We start from the raw sequence: 14,946 nt of genomic DNA on the forward strand, positions 1-14,946 counted from the left end.
TTCCTTTCAATTTAATCTGATTTCTCTACATATCTGTCAATTAAATTGTTCAGCTTTATTTACCAAATCAATTTGTTCTTTACAGGTCTCTTCTCTGAAGAGGCCACTGGAAATTGGTAAGGCTGCATGATGGTTGTACTACCTATATCCAGATGTTGATCTTTTTCCTGTTACATCCACTTCCATGTCTTCTTCTCATTCATCTATTGGTTTACCTGTTTCTGTTCCTTCTGTTAACACTAGTCCTGTAGTAGATCATGTTGTTGATGTTGTTTCTTGTAATCACACATCTACATCTAATAAAGTGAATTTGTTTTGGCATAAAAGATTGAGACATATGCCTTTCCACAAAATGAAGTCCATTACATATTTGTCTGACAAAATACCACCTAAACAATCTTTCTTGTGTTCTATTTGTCTAATGGCTAGACAATAAAGACTGCCTTTTCCTGAAAGTGTTATACATCTATTGCCCCATTTTAATTAGTCCATATTGATATTGGGTTCCTTATAACACTAAAACTTACAATGGGTTCAGATATTTCTTGATCATAATAAATGACTTTACAAGGGCTACTTGAACTCACCTTCTTTCTTGCAAAAGCAATGCACTTTCCACAAATAAGGCTTTTACAGCCATGGTCAAAGTGCATTTTAAATTCCCTATTAAAAATTTTAAGTCAGACAATGCTCTTGAATTGGGTGCAGTTCTGAAGGAACTCATTTCTTTAACAGTGAAGGGATTTTACACTAAACTACCATTCGACACACTCATCAACAGAATGGAGTTATAGAAAGAAAACACAAACATCTGCTTGAGGTGTCCAGATCTCTTCTTTTCCAATCTAATCTTCCTCTCAAATATTGGGGTGATTGTGTACTAACTGCAACTTACCTCATCAACAGAATGCCTTCATTTGTTATTCAGAACCTTTCACCCTATGAAAAATTATATGGAATTCCTCCATCCTATGAACACCTCAAGTCCTTTAGGTGCTTGTGTTTTGCCACCTCTCCCAAACTAGGGAGAGATAAGTTTCAGTCTAGGGCAATTCCCTTTATTTTTTTGGGTTATCCCTATGGCAAAAAAGGCTATAAGCTTCTTAGCATTTCCAATCACTCCATTTTCTTTTCTAGGGATGTTGTTTTCCATGAACATGTGTTTTCCTACAGATCTGATTCCTCTCCTATTCTATTTCCTCTACCTACTCCTGATTCTGTAGATGTCCTGCCTACTCCTGTTTCTCATACTCATAGGAGTGCTCTTTCTCCTTCTACCTACTCCAGTCCACCTCATAGTTCTCCTACCCCTTCCTCCTCTTCCTCTCATCCTTCTCCAGTCTCTCTGCCTGCTCCTTCCTCTTCTCCATCTTCCTTTTTATTTGCTCCTTCACCTACTCCTCCTTCTATTCCCCTCTAAGGAGATCTTCTAGACCAGTTATACAACTTGTTCACCTTAAAGACTATGTCTGTTTATCTATACTCTCACCTACATTTCCACCATCTACCAAGGTATCTTCTGTTGATTTGCACATGTATGAGCCTCAATTTTACCAGCAGGCTGCTTCCATTCCTGCTTGGCAAGAGGCTATGCTAAAGGAATTTCAAGCTCTTGAGGCAAATCAGACATGGGATATAGTGCCTCTTCCTCCTCACAAAAGGCTATTCCTTGTAAATAGGTGTATAAAATTAAGCAAAAGGCTGATGGGTCTATTGAAAGGTATAAAGCAAGACTAGTTATAAGGGGTGATTCTCAAAAAGAGGGTATTAACTTTACAGAAACTTTTTCACCTGTTGTTAAACTCAATACTATCAAATGCTTACTAACTCTGGCTACCAAGAACAAGTGGACTGTTTTTCAGCTTGATGTTAATAATGCATTTTTGCATGACGATCTCTGTGAGGAGGTCTACATGAAGGTACCCCCTGGTCTTGATATCTCTAGTTCTTCTTCTTCTTCTTCTTCTTTGCAAACTCAAGAAGTCCCTTTATGGCCTTAGGCAAGCCTCGAGACAGTGGTTTTCTAAACTGTTTGAAGCTTTGCTCTCCAAAGGCTACATTTCAAGTCTCAATGATTACTCCTTATTCAACAAATCTACTTCTGATTCTCTGGTTGTGGTGGCTGTGTATGGTGATGATATTCTGTTAGCTGGAAATGATTTATCTAAATGCAGTCCTTGAAGTCTTATATGGATTCCACTTTTAAAATCAAAGATTTAGGTTTAGTGCATTACTTTCTAGGGTTGGAGATCTCTCTTCATCCTCAAAGATACATTATGAGTCTACATATATTCACATCTGATCTTCTCTCTGAGTTCAATTGGATTCATTTTTCTTCTGTCTTGACCCCCTTGGATTCTTCTGTCAAGCTTACTATGGACATGGGAGAGCTTATCTCTGATCCTAGCTTATATAGACGATTGGTTGGGAAGTTGAATTTTTTGCAAAACACCAGACCTGATATTTCTTTTTCAGTACAACATTTGAGTCAATTTCTACAAAAGCCTCAAGTTCCCCATATGATGGCTACTTTGCATGTCCTTCGATACCTCATGAATGATCCTGCTCAAGGTGTTCTCCTCTCCAGTTCTTCAGATTTTTCACTGCTAGCATACTCTGATTCTAATTAGGCTTCCTGTGTGGTATCTCGCAAATCTGTTAGTGGATATTATATTACTATTGGTGGCAGCCCTATTTCTTGGAAGAGTAAAAAGCAACCTACCATTTCTCTCTCATCTGCTGAGGCTGAATATCGGGCCATTCGAAAGGTAGCTGCTAAAATTTCTTGGCTGGTTAGGCTTTTGGGCGATCTTGGTTTGCTCATCACCAGGCCAGTTTCTGTGTTTTGTGACTCACAAGCTACTTTACACATGGCTAAGAATCCTGTTTTTTACGAGCGTACGAAGCATATTGAGATTGATTGTTACTATATCCGCTAATGCTTGTCTTCTAGTTTGCTTTCTCTTCATTATGTTTCTTCCTCAAATTAGTTGGCTGATATTATGACCAAAGCTTTCACTGGGCAGCCTCATCATGAGCTTCTTTCCAAGCTTGGTGTGATATCACCCTCAAGCTTGAGGGGGTGTTGACCAGAGTGTGACTCTAGCCCAATCTAACAAAGGAAAGCAGCTGGCCCACTAGTGTAACTGAAGAGATCAGGCCCACTTATACATTTACTTGTATTTTTATTTTCACATACCTGTAAATATAAAAGCACAATATCTGGGAAGTGAATTAGTTTTTGGTCAATAGTCATTTTGGCCAGCTCATTATTTTCTCTCGAACCTTCGGTATCTTTCTTCTCTCAATGTTAGGGTTTTCTCTTCATTCGTTCTGCTATGGCTAATCTCTGTACCAAGTTAATAGAGCAAAATTATTATTAGTCAAAGTGGAACATGCAGGACTATAGTAAACCTGCTGACTAGTAAGCACGCTAAGAAAAGTAAAAGGTCAACTTATGAATTTGTATCAATAAAAATTTGAAGTTCACATTATGTCAAATTTGGACAACCCCTCACCCTCAGGAATGTCACACGCCATAATAGTGATATCTGCTACGATTCATAAGATGAAATTTGACACCTTTGCATACTCCTTTCTGCAATGCTCCGCTAAATGCTTCCCGGTAACAAAGCTAGGAGTACATTGTTATCACCACTCTACTACTGCTTAGACTAATAAGAAGATCAAGCAATAGAAAATCATGAACCTGAGCAACCCCTAGACTTGCAGCCAGGGATTCGATAACAAGAGCAGTAAAAGAAGCTAGTAATAAAATTATCCAAAGCAGCTGCAAAGCATGTAAGAGCTAGTCAGATTGTAGATGTCAATCAGCAGAACAAAGGAACAGATAATGAATAACACCCGATGCACTACTTAGGATTCACAAAAATAAGAGTAAGTCGGTCACTTGTTTGGATAAACTAAGCTCTTTCATGTTCTTCAAGATTGATCACTAGTTTGAATCTGGAAGAAATTGGTGTTTCGACTATAACCAGAGTTAATGATAATAAGAAGAACACCACAAGCTAAATACATTACGGTTCCATTCAAGGTATTGGAACTCTTACAAAAATATTTGTTCTGTTCGTGCGACTTAAAAAGGATGTTAAGTCTGCTCTCATGGAAGGTTGAAGAGAGAAGTTAGAGAGAGCTTCTATGAGTCAAAATTATATTTTAACTTGGTCGTCGTTCCAAGTTTAATCGATCCAAGTAAGAAGGCACGTGGAACCACATGCGCCATACAAAACAGCGATGACGAATGCCATTCCCAATAAATAACAGCTGATGTGTTTGAGAATTTTTATTACTTGTACATGGCAACATAGTATCATCGTTAGCTATATATACACAACAGGTGAAGAAGGGCTATCCAACCACACGAGTAATCCAACCACTTAAATTAAAAATAGTTATTAGAGGTATAATATATGTATAATTTATATATTATACGTATATAATTATGTATAATTAATACACAGTCTAAGTATATAACTAGAAAAAATAAATAATAAATTTAAAGAGTTAACCTATATAGCCGCCCATCCAACTGCTTAAACTAAAAATAGCCGGCGAAAATATATATAAGCATATTTTATGTATTATATAGGTATAATTGTATATAATTATTGTATAATCTATGTATATGGCTATAAAAGTAAACAATAAATATGACCAATATTTTGTTTAGTTTACCTAAAAATGCGGGTGAAGAATTAACCCAAAAGTAGGCGGGTACGCCTTTTCTTATATAAATACTCTTGTACATTGAGAAACAAAACAATCTGATTCTGAGATGGATTCCGATTAGAAACTGGAGGCTCTGATCGCGATTTCTTTTCCAAGTGCCTCTCGCAACTTGAAATTTCCGGCACCGGAATTTGCGGCATTGCTGGGATTCTTTTCTATTAATCGATTTTTTTGGTAAGGTCCATTCCTCCCTCCTCTCTGTTTATCACTTTATGTGGTGCTTTCTTTGAATTAAAGCATGATACCTGCGTCCTAGTCTCCGTAGTTCACTTTCCAAGCGTGTTTAAGAATAATTCAGAATATTTGCTATTTTGGGCATCAGTCTTTGGGCCCAAGAAGAGGGATTGATGTTAATTTGACGGCTCTATGTCATTCTGTAGATTAGTTTAATCCTTGTTTCGAGTTTGTTTCGTGTGTTCTCACAGGAATAGGGCATGGATCTAAGTCTGGTATTAAGTGTTGAAGCCTAGCTTTTAAATTGTCAGTTTCATTCTCGTTGTGTTTTGGTTCAATCTATGTCTGGTATTGAATTAGTAAAGTCTTTAGTCCGTTTCAGGGTATCCATGTTGTAGGTTGCTGCTGATTACACTCCCTCTTCAGCATATCTGTCCATTTCCTGCTCTAGAAATTAGTATCATTGTTGTCTGTGCTTATATCACTACATTGAAGATTATGGGTTTGCATGAAGAATAAAATCAGGGTTCAAATTGACTTTTTTTTTTGCTTATGGGTTTAATGACATGCGGTTTCTTTTATTTTGGGCATTTGATGGGTTAATTTTGAGAGCCTATGAATTGGGGGCAAAACCACAGATAGCCATTCTCATGGATGTTATTCAAAGATTAGTCTTACTTATTTTGTCCTGAAATTTTAAACTATAAATCTTTACTTCAGGACAATTCATGAAATTTTTATCCTGAAAAATATAGCTGAAAACCTGAAATTCAGAATGCACCGGTTAATTCTAAATAGCAGCCCCGTAAAGTAGCTACTTGGTGTCATTTCCAAATGAATTAGAGAATAAACAAATTTTGGGCTTTTAATTAAGAATTGTGATTTTTCTGGGCCGGAGAGATCTTTTTTAGGTATAGGCTTGTGGAAATAAAATGAGAACTTGGATTGTCGTTTAGTCATTTGCTCTTTGTTTTTAGGGACAATTGATTATCATAAGTTTCATTAATAACAGGTGTCATAAGGTAAATTCAAAGTCAATTATGTCATATTTCTCTACCTCACCCGGTAGGGGTAAGGTCTGCGTACACCCACACTCCCCATATATCACACTGGGTATGTTGTTGTTGTTAGGTCACACTTCAATTTCATTCTGCAAGTGGTCTTGAATTATAGTAGTCCTGAATCTTCTTAGTTTTTTTTAAGTGTCACGGGTGACAGCAAGAAAATTTAGAAATTTGATTGGGGCCAAAAGCCCATTTTTCAGTGAAATTCTTGGGTCAAAGTTGTCTTGGTATTCCAAAAGGAGCTGGTATCATGATTTGTTCATACATATCAAATGCTTACTGTTTATCCTCATGTTCACTTGGAAATGTTGTGTCTTCAATTGTGCTGCTGAGCATTTCCCGTTTATTTGATTCGATATTAAGACGGTTGATAGATTGATGCATGAAGCCTCTAAAAGAATTTGGGAATTTGATAAACTTGAGTTGGAGAATTTGAAATGGGCCATGTGTGGAGAAGAACATAAAGAGATTTGTTGGGCCAAGTTTTGAGACAGAAGAGAGTTGGGCTTGATTTGAATTGATCTTGGCCCAAAGAATAAATTTAAAGGTGGTGGGTGGGCTCAAATAAGATAAGCTGACTCCTAAAATAATAAATAGTTTGTGAGGTTTAATGAGATTGTAGAGATGAATTGAAGAAATTGTAGTTCAGTTGCGTTAGCGGAGACTTTGCCTCTGGGTTCGTCTTTTGAATAGTTGAGACATTCATCTGATAGGCAGTTTGAGGGTTTCTACTTGTCTTTTTTTTATTTAAATATGAACCGGATGCTTTAAAGGCTTTACTAAATTGTTGGGTTCATTTGTTTGATGTCCAAGTATGTTTGGCATAATCTATGATTTTCAAAATAGTTGGTACTCTGGCAACATGTACAACTGATTAAGTGTGTCAATTCTGAACTTAATTTTTATACATGTTTGGTAATTTAGGTGATGGTGAATTGAATCTTTATTATCTCTGTCAGTCCTGTTTTCCTGTTTTATTCACAGTAATTGAACATGAAAGTGATATTGTCATGAGTAGATTATTTGTAGTTTAATCTGAACTCCATGTGTTTAGACAACAAAAATTGATAACCTGTGTTATAGAAAGTCTAATTTTTATGTTTTGGTTCAAAGACAGAATGAGTGATTGATCAAATGATGTTGTTGTGGCTCACTCTGTTTTCTTTTTACTGGTTTACAATTGTATTTAGCCAATTCTTGTTCTCAAGGGGCTTATCACTCTTCGAAGCCTAATATCATTTACCAATACTGCTAATTAGGAAGTATGAACGACCAAGACCATAGGATCATGATAACCACTCGGCAAGAACATGTGCCATACTGATCTGAATGCTTTTGTAGTATTTTTCAGTTTATATCTTGAATATTTGATATATTAGCTAAGTTTTCTGGGACTGCTTCAAGTTTGCTATAAGATATAGAACAAGTTGCTTTAGCCTAGGAAAGTTGCCATTTTAAGCCCTCTAGGTTTTCAAGTTTGTCCTTCAATCCGCAACACTAAGAGACTAAAGAGGCCACCAATGTCTGGCTTCTATGAATGCATTTTCTTTTAACTTTAGGACTTCAAGGACATTGATTTCTCTTACAATAGTTAGTTCGCTCCCCTCTAACTGGTTCCAGAGAAGGTCAGCTTCCTCCGGGTTTTCAGAAGTATGAAGGTCAACTTCCTCAGGGTTTTCAGAAGTATGAATAACCAAGACCACATGAACATGGTAACTATTTGGCAAGCAAATGTCACAACTTATTTCAATGCAAATATCCGTAAGAGAGTTTTCAGAAGATGATGAAAGCTGAATTTTGCTAGAATAAAGTTTTCAAGTCTAAAAGTTGCACTCAAGTAATGAGTAACAAGAACAAGGAAAAATCATAACTGAAAAATATAGTGGACTACCACTTATTCTGAAAAATATAGTGGAGTTACAAGCTCAGGTAGTCCATCATATTTTTCCTTGTTCTTCTAACTCAGTATTTGAGCAACTTTCAAACTTGAAAACCTTTTTAAAAGCAAAATCCAACTTTAATCATCTTCTAGAAACTTTAGCTTATTAATATTTGCATTGCAATAAGTTGACATATCTTCTTGCCGAGTGGTTAACATGAATTTGTGGCCTTGGTTGTTCATACTTATGAAGATCCAGACGAATCGATTTCTTTGAAGTCTTAGAGTTGAAAGAGAATGTATTAATGGGATTCATTGATGGTCTCCATAGTTATGTGGATTGAAGGACAAACTTGAAAAAACTCAAGGGCTTCGAATCGCAACTTTCTGGGCTAAAGCAACTTGTTCTTATGTCTTTTGGAAGCTTCAAGCAATACCAGAATGCTTGGCTGATGTATTCAACCTTCAAAGATATGAAACTGAAAAATACTATAAGAGCATTCAGGTCAGCAAAAGAAAATATAGGAGAAGAAGCTGGAACGCGCGCCAACTCAAGCACTGATTTAAAGCTCTCGATGGTGCTCTTGATTTTTTATCAATGCAGTAATACACAGGTTTGTTTTTGCCCTCATGTTTGGAAATGAAGCAACATTTAATTAATCCATACTATCATTTATGTTCTCTTTTTCATTCAAAATAACAATATCTCATTTGTATGTCTTCTAAGTACCAGGCTTTTTTCCTTATGTTTATTCTATTGATTCATTTTCTTTCTTATACGCTTTTATTAATGGTATATATGTATGCATGTCTGTGTTGTGTTATTCTGCATCTGTTATGTTATATGCTATGACTTAATAGCTGCTTCAATCTTGACTTAATAGTGGATCACTCTCTCTCTCTCTCTCTCTTTCTATTTTTTTTTGGTGAATAGAAATGAATAAAGAAGAACATAGTAAACCGAAGCTATCACGCAATTTAACTCTTTTCTTTTCTTTCTATTCTTCCCTGTGCTGACATGTCAGCAGTGACCTATTATTGGTTTCCGTACCCAGCCTCTCATTCCTCTCTTTTCCCCTTTCCTTTTCTTCTCCTGTCAGCTCCCCTTCCTCATTGTCGCTTTGCTGCTCCTGCAGCACCTCCTCATTTTCGGTATCTCTCTCTCTCTCTCTCTCTCTCTCTCTCTGTCGCACGCGCTTCCTTGCCTGTCTGCCCCTTATTCATGTTCTTCCTTCCTATCAGATCACTAGTGATTCTATGGATCCAAGCGGCTTCTTCTCTCCCTCTGATTTTCTTTTCCTTCTCCATGTGTAAGAATCTTCTTGTTTCCCTATTCTTCATTAATCCTTTGATGCCTTTCTGTTCTTTCCTAGAATCCTGCTTTCAAGCTACTGCGTCAGCAACTTCTTCTTCCGCTTTCTTTTTCTTTCTTTGGTACGTCCTGTTTTCTCTTATTCACCGCTTCTGCATTTCGTCCTCTCTTCTTCCTTGGAAATTCCCTGTCTGCCCATGGCATCGACACTCTTCTTATTAGCCCCTTTGTTTTTTCTGTTCTTTTCCGGCATTCATCCTTTTCTGCTGTTCTGGTTTACACTGGATGCTCTAATTTTTCGTTCTTCCCCTTATCCTCTCCTTCCTTTTTCTGACTATATCCTTGTTGATTTAAGTATCTATTAAACCATCAAAACAAAATGACTAAAAAAAGTGTGTTACTTTGAGTACTTTTTCTGTAAATAATTGTTGCTGAAAAGTATGTTAGTTACAATTGTGTGCTCCTGGTGCATTTTACTCTTTTTATGTAATGACTTGCCAGATCTACTCTTGAATTCTTTCCCAAAATGTCTAGTTTTTTTTTTTTGATTTGTGACACTTAGTTAAAAAGTTGGATATTAAGGAAGAGGAATCATGCCTGGATATAATTTAACAAGGGAAAAACATTGGTTTTGTATGAACTAGCTGAATTCATTAGCTTAGGCTTCCAGTTTATGAAAAACAAGTGTTCTATTACTCCTATTATTCTGAAACTTTTGCAGTATCTATAATTATTAGTAAACTTAACTTCCCCCTTCATGGAAAGATTACCAAATGAAATTTAAGCATAAGCAAGCCTTTGAATTTGGATCTACTACTTCAACACAAATTGAGAATGAAGTTAGGAACAGAGATATATTTGTTAATAATGAAAAGGTCAAACTGCACAATGTAGAAGATTCCACCTTAATATCTTTTAAATCCAAGGTCAACGGGTTTCACAATGGAAACTAGACTTTTTCAAATAAAAAGAAAAATGATTTGAATCCAAGAGCAGAATTAATAAGAAGAAAAGAGAACAACAACAACAACAACCCAAACCCAGTGTAGTCCCACAAGTGGGTTCTGGGGAGGGTAGGATGTACGCAGCTTTACCCCTGCCCTGGAATGTAGAAGAAAAGAGAACTTTGCTTTAAATGTAGTAAAATGGGCATTTGGTTAGAGTTTGTAAAATTTTCAAAGGTAAGAGAGAAGAAGCCAATTCCATGGATGAGGATGATAAGTTGATAACATGATGGTCGTTCTTACCTAAATTCATATGGTGGATAAAAAAGAGGAGTAGCAGTCCATGTCACTCCATGTAAAAATGTCTTCAAGACATACAATGAAGTTGATGGTGACATTATATGAAGTTGATGATCATAACACTTGGACTTTGACAAAGTTTCCTCCTAATACTTCGGCAATTGGTTGTAAATGGGTTCTAAAACTTAAAGCTGATGGGAGTATAGGTAGTTATAAAGTAACACTAGTTGCAAAAGGTTATAGCCAAAAGAAGAAGCTCCGCAAATGGATGCCAAAATGACATTTCTCAATGGTGAGTTAGATGAAATTTTTATATCCAACAACCTGAAGGTTATGTGGTGAAATGAGAAGAATACAAGGTATGAAAGCTCAGGTAATCTTTATATGGTCTTAACCAAGAGACAAGATAATGGTATGAAAAATTTAGATTAACTATATTGGATTTAAGTGTGGTAAAGTAGAAGAGTGTATTTTCTATGAAGGCAAAAACACACACATGATTATAAAGTTCTTACATCTTTATATATTATGAGTTGCTTATTTTTGGATCTAACATAGCATGTGGTTATGAAACTGAGCAATATCTAATGAATTAATGTTTAGGTCTTGTTGATGTATACTAGGAATTAAAGTAGTTAGAAAAGAAATTGATTTTCTCACACAATCATTTTATACTGAGAAAATACTTTGGAAAATTTAATCATTATGACCGCAAACCAAGTTAAACTCCTCTTAATCCTCACACTAAATTAGTGCCTTGTGCCTAATGTTAATGATCCGGTTAATCAAGAAGAGTGTGCTAAAATAATTGGTAATTTGATGTCTTGAGTTAGGCTAAACAAGACATTGCATGTGTTGTTGGTAAGCTTAGTAGATTTTCTAGTAATCCTAGTCATGAGCATTGGAAAAGCATTAGTAAAATAATGAAATATTTGAAGCATACTTTAAAGTTTAAACTATGGTTTGCATTACAAATGTACATCTTCTATTTGGGATGTAATAGTGATGCTAATTGGGCTGTTGACTGAAGAAATTCTAAATCTACAAGTGGATGGTTACAATTTGGTCAAATAATTTTTTCTCTCGATTTGTTTATTCATCTCTTGCATTTTTAGTTAGGAAATTAAGTTCTCCTTTTGTGCAGCTTTATGTGACGCTTTTTCCTTTTTAATCTTTTCCAAAAATAATGACACCTTTATATATTTAGAAAAAAAAAAGATAATTATAAAGTTTTCATTTTACCCTTAAGACGTGATTTTATAGTCACAAAAATACCACAATTTTCAAAAGACTCTTTCTTTCTTAAACTCCGTGCTTTGTCAAGCAACTTTGCTTAAAATGAAACAGAGAGAAGTAATCATATTAGCCATATTAGAGAGTTGCGAACTAATCATCTGGTTGCATTCTTTTAGCTTATTTTGGCCCAAAACTTGATGGATTAATTTGGATTTAACCCATTCTGAAAAATCTTAATCATGCCAATGACCAACTTTGGATGGGTTACACAAACTTGATGCTCTAGTCAGAAGATCGCGGAGCTGTAAATAATGCCCCTTCGTAATCCAATTTAATGCTCTATTTTAGTTGTAATAATTCAATATCTAACAAGTCATGTCTTTCTAGTTGGTTAGTATACCATGCATCATACACTTATCTTTGCATCCCTACAGCCTTACTGAAGACTGGTGAGTGAGGCATTTTGCTAGAAGTGGAGGAATCCTCATTTTATTTTGACTTTATTGACAAGAAGGGTCACCAGTATAGCTGTGTTGGCTTTTTCCCAATAGAACATGATAGACTTGAGCAGATTGTCAAAACATACAGGGAGGCGGGTTTGTCAATGCTTGAACTGATTGATCTAAGCTAGCCCGACGAGAATCAAATTCCAGAGCAAACAAGAGTGATAATCAGTTAATAAAAAGAAAGAATAATAGCTTTACACCGACCTTGAAGAGGAAGTGAACTAGGATTAGTTCAAGTACCTATTGGGAATTCTTTATCTGATCAGTTAATCATGGTTTCCTGATGTTCCCAATATGTTGCAGATAGTATAAAAGACTTCTTATAAGTAGCTTTTTTCTTAGAATTTTTGCCTTTTGGGCCAGGTGTCAACAGATTCTTTACAATTTAATTCAATCATTAATCAAGTACACGTCGACCATAGACTAGTTGGGGTTGGCTGTATGAATTATGTGTATCTATCCCGCTATTCAGGCAAATGTCCTTCCAATGCGTAGTAATTTGTCTTTGAACGAAAAGTAGGAATTCTTCTAAAACTAGAGGTTCTCTAGATGTTGCTCTTCCCTGCATGGACAAACAAGTCTCTAACAAAAAAGCACTCCTGGTCAATCACAAACCTATTTCGAGTGTAACAACAAAAATTATGCCTTGATCCTTGCTAATAATTATTACCACTATGGATCCTTTGTTTCACATTGTAATTTGTCTTAATTAAGTTGTCATTAATGCAGAGATAGTAAGTCTTATGACCACTGGCGGCCCGACGAATTTTGTGGCCTAAAACCAAACTTTATGAGGGGCCTTAATTTAAAAAAAAATTATTATATATTTGAAGTCTATTGTTTTTAAGCTTTTCTTAGATACAAAGTTGTTAATAATTTTCTTATAATCAATAACTCCTAATAAGTATTTCTCAATTGACAATATAGCTAATTCATTTAACCTTTCTTGTGACATTGTTGATCTTAGGTAAGATTTTATCAATTTTAATTTTAAAAACTTTTTTCCACTGAAGCAACGGTAACATGAGTTATTAACATTATTCCATAAGCAATTTAAACATTTGGAAAAGAATTAAATCTTTTTATTTTGTTAAGTGTATCAATTAAACTGCTATCTTCTAATTGTACTATTTTCCTTAATACTTTTATCAGAAAATAAATCTAAACCATTAAATACGAATTGATTATTATGCTTTAAGGTACAGTCAAGATTAAGGCAATATTTTTTAAAATTTTCAACATCTAGTGATCTTAGTTTTTGCCGCCAAATAGAAAACCAAAAATATTTTCATATGCTGCGAATTGTTCAAATCTATTTTGAAGTGAAAAAACAGCCTTGTCTATTATGTATAAAAGTAATCAACTCTAAAGTACTCTTCGAAAGATTTTGAGATTTCATTATTAACATTCGCATCAAATTGTTACTTCTTATTTATCACACGTTTCTTACGAAATCGGGTTCGATATTCATTTCAAGTGCAATTTCCTTGGTAGAAATCATAGCAGTTGTAAATCCTCTTATCTATATTTGTTAAAAAAAGAAATCAAACTTTTTCACTTACATAACTTTTTTAAAAGTTATACATAGTTTATTAGGTGTAACAAATATGGGGTCTCATTATGGAAGGGCCGCCCCTGCTTATGACACTACTTTCGTTTATGTGATTCTAGGTCTAGCTCCTCTCCTTTATCACCTTCAATTATCATAGTATATGTCACCTACAGATTCGTGCATATGGAGGTCTGCATAAGATATTCCAAATCTCAAGTGACCATAGCTGAGAAAAGTTAATGGTCTGATGAACTTTTTTTGTTGCTTTGGCATCAGCTGCTTTCTCAAGATATGTTTGTGGTTGATGTAGAATTGCAGAATGGACTTGCTTTCCTTTACAAACTCGATTTATTATCTGAAATGTGGTCATCTTCTATGGAGAATAAGCTCTGCGCTACAATTTTCGTGTGTAGGAGTTTGAGAGTTTTATCCTTGTGATGGATAAATGATAATTGAAACCACATTATTCATTCCATGTCCTGTTTATAACATTGTTCTGAATATATATTTTAAGTTGAGAGGAGGTCGAAAATGAAGGATGAGAAAATACATAAATTGAATCTGTATAAGTTGAATATCCTTCTAAAGAAAAAGATGCATAAATTGTGAAGCAGGTAAACTTGAAATTTCCCCACAACAGGATCTCCGTTTTTAATATAGCTGAATGTGTTGCTATTTATCTTTGAGGTGCAGCTTGGGACTTTGATGGAAGCCATTGAAGCGGGAAATGTATTAAGAGAGCTACCAAGAGTCAAAAGATGAAATCAAGGATAGCGATAGCATAAGCTACAAGGAGAGGTAGGTTTCATACAACTGTAGTTATAGCGATAACTGATAAATACAGATAGTATCGCACAAATGTCCCTAGTGTAAATACTTTTCAGCTGGGCATAGTAATCTCATATTGGATGCTGTCCGAGTAACTATTCTGAATTAAAAGAAATTCGAGGTTTTCTTTTATACTTCTGATGAGTTGTGGTTATGCAAATTGTCCTGTTGGTTACTGGTTCGACTTGGATAATAATCTGTACGTGAAGCGCGGTCTGAATTCTCCCCCCTCTGTTACCTTGGAAGTATAGGAAAAGAGTGATAGAGTAGTTGAATTTCTGGACTTGTACCAAGAGTAGAGCTGTTATTTGTATGATGTTATTCAAAGAGCATTCATATCAAACTTTGAATAACCAAGACTCCTGTCAGTTAACAGTAGAGTACCGTTGTAGGACGGAAGGT

The 14,946-nt window shown here is 35.4% G+C and overlaps 1 long non-coding RNA gene across 1 annotated transcript; it reads left to right on the forward strand.

Annotated features, from left to right (window-relative positions):
- Positions 1–4,751: 4,751 nt before the first annotated feature.
- LOC107832547 (uncharacterized) lies at positions 4,752–14,682 on the forward strand. Its single transcript, XR_001658591.2, has 3 exons — positions 4,752–4,923; positions 7,247–8,480; positions 14,410–14,682. It is a non-coding gene; the product is annotated as an uncharacterized LOC107832547 (long non-coding RNA).
- Positions 14,683–14,946: the final 264 nt, after the last annotated feature.

The sequence above is a fragment of the Nicotiana tabacum genome, chromosome 6 (assembly GCF_000715075.1).
Source record: "Nicotiana tabacum cultivar K326 chromosome 6, ASM71507v2, whole genome shotgun sequence".
In the NCBI taxonomy this organism is placed as follows: Eukaryota; Viridiplantae; Streptophyta; class Magnoliopsida; order Solanales; family Solanaceae; genus Nicotiana; species Nicotiana tabacum.